General features: G+C 74.6%; 1 non-coding gene across 1 annotated transcript; it reads left to right on the top strand.

The window, feature by feature from the left end:
- The first annotated feature begins 1015 nt into the window (after positions 1-1015).
- Positions 1016-1134, top strand: LOC128823704 (5S ribosomal RNA). The gene has a single exon (XR_008441943.1). It is a non-coding gene; the product is annotated as a 5S ribosomal RNA (ribosomal RNA).
- The last annotated feature ends 1366 nt before the right edge of the window (positions 1135-2500 follow it).

The raw sequence follows: 2500 nt of genomic DNA, 5'->3' as shown, positions 1-2500 counted from the left end.
GCCCCTGGAAGTCTGGAAAAAAGAATGGAACCTGACGCCTCCGAGGAGGGGGCGCCCAGGGAAGGAGGGAGATCCGGGTCGACCTGGTGACCGGACGGGAAAGCGGCCACCGGGCGTGCCCGTTCAAACCTAGGGGTTGACCTGGCGGCCGGAAAGCAAACCGGCCACTGGCTAGCCCCGTCGGCAACCTACGGGTTGACCTGGTGGCCGGGAAGCGAACCGGCCAGCAGGTGAACCCGTTCGATTCCACGGGTTGACCTGGTGCCCGGGAGGGGACTCTGAAAAATGTTCAGCCCTTTCGGCTCGGGGTTGACCTGGTGGCCGAGAGGGGACTCGGACGGCAGGCAAGCCGCCCTGGCCTCACCCACCCCGGCCGCAGCGAGGGACTGCCTCCCGGCCGACTGGATCGGGCCCCTGGAAGTCTGGGGGGAAAAAGAAAATGGAACCTGACGCCTCCGAGGAGGGGGCGCCCAGGGAAGGAGGGAGATCCGGGTTGACCTGGTGACCGGACGGGAAAGCGGCCACCGGGCGTGCCCGTTCAAACCTACGGGTTGACCTGGTGGCCGGGAAGCGAACCGGCCAGCAGGCGAACCCGTTCGATTCCACGGGTTGACCTGGTGCCCGGGAGGGGACTCTGAAAATTTTTCAGCCCTTTCGGCTCGGGGTTGACCTGGTGGCCGAGAGGGGACTCGGACGGCAGGCAAGCCGCCCTGGGCTCACCCTCCCCGGCCGCAGCGAGGGACTGCCCCCCCTCCACCCACCCACCCCCCCCCCCGGCTGACAGGATCAGGGCGCACTGGATGTCCGGGACAATATTTTCCCCGACGCCGGGGAGGGCGGGCGGGCGGAGGGGCTCTGGCGGCCAGCCCGGGCCCCGGAGCTCGAGAAGGAAAAAAGGACCGGGCCCGCGAGAGACGGGGGCCCTGCCGCAGGGGGGCAGTCCGACCGGGGCTCACCGTGCGGCAGGCCCGGGCGTCGGCAGGGGAAAGCGGGCGAGGAGGCGCGGGGGCCGGGTGCCTACGGCCATACCGGACCGAACGCCCCCGATCCCGTCCGATCTCGGAAGGTAAACCGTCCCGGGCCTGGCTAGTACTTGGATGGGTGACCGCCTGGGAATCCCAGGTGCCGTAGGCAGCTTTTCCCGGTCCGAGCCAGCTCTCTCTCCTTTTCTGGGGAGGAAGGAGAGGGGGGGGACGGGCCGGAAAGCCCCTCGTCGCTCCTGCCGAGTCGGAGGTCGCGGCCGCAGGTCACGGGTCTGGGCGCCTGGGGTCCGGCTCCCCACCCGGCTTCCTCCGCGGAGGACCCACCGAAGCCGCTGGGGGAGACCCCGGGCATGGGGCGGACTGGCCCGGACCCTCCCGGCCGCCGGCCCGCAGGACCGCCCCGAATCCCCCCGCCCCGCGGCCACCCAGGCCAGGCCTGGCCAGGCGGGACGGACGGCGGGTGTCCAGCGCCCAGCGGCTTCCGCCAGCGGGGACCCACGGCCCCCAAAGCCGCAGGGGGAGGCCCCGGGCCCGGGACGGACTCGCTCGGACCCCCTGCGCCCGGGCGCCGGCTCGCGGGACCGCCCCGAATCCCCCCGCGGCCACCCAGGCCAGGCCTGGCCAGGCGGGACGGACGGCGGGTGTCCAGCGCCCAGCGGCTTCCTCCAGCGGGGACCCACGGCCCCCAGAGCCGCAGGGGGACACCCCGGGGCCGGGACGGACTCGCTCGGACGCGCTCGGACCCCCTGCGCCCGGCCGCCGGCTCGCGGGACCGCCCCGAATCCCCCGCCCCGCGGCCACCCAGGCCAGGCCTGGCCAGGCGGGACGGACGGCGGGTGTCCAGCGCCCAGCGGCTTCCGCCAGCGGGGACCCACGGCCCCCCAGAGCCGCAGGGGGAGACCCCGGGGCCGGGACGGACTCGCTCGGACGCGCTCGGACCCCCTGCGCCCGGCCGCCGGCTCGCGGGACCGCCCCGAATCCCCCCGCGGCCACCCAGGCCAGGCCTGGCCTGGCCTGGCAGGCCGGCGTGCAGCTCCCCCGGGCTTCCTCCCCCGACGACCCGCGCCCCCCCGAGCCGCAGGCGGAGACCCCGGCCCCGGGGCGGACCGGCCCGGGCTCGCTCGAGCCCCCTGCGCCCGGCCCGCAGGACCGCCCCCCCCCCCCCCCCGAATCCCCCGGGAGAGGCCCGGCCTGCACGCCACTGACGACCCGCGGCCCCCAAAGTCGCGGGAGGCGCCCCCGGCCCCGGGGGCCGGTTAGCTCCGTGTCGCTCCGCGCCCCCCCCCCGCCCCTCGCTGCCGGGACCGGGCACCGCCCCAGAGTCAGCCGCAGCCGGACGGCCTGAGAGCTGCCCTCCTGTGGACGACGGTGAGTTTACCTTGACACTAACCGGCCATCAGCCAGGTCAACCCCATTGCTAGACTGGGGTGGACCTGGTGGCCGAGTGGGGACTTGGAACATTTGACAGCTGCTCCCCGGGGCTTGACCGCTTGTCCTGAACGCCCCCCCCCCACCCC

The sequence above is a fragment of the Malaclemys terrapin genome, chromosome 15, assembly GCF_027887155.1.
Source record: "Malaclemys terrapin pileata isolate rMalTer1 chromosome 15, rMalTer1.hap1, whole genome shotgun sequence".
NCBI classification, from domain to species: Eukaryota; Metazoa; Chordata; order Testudines; family Emydidae; genus Malaclemys; species Malaclemys terrapin.
The sequence above is the reverse complement of the archived record's forward strand: the minus strand, read 5'-3'. Positions and strand labels throughout refer to the sequence as shown.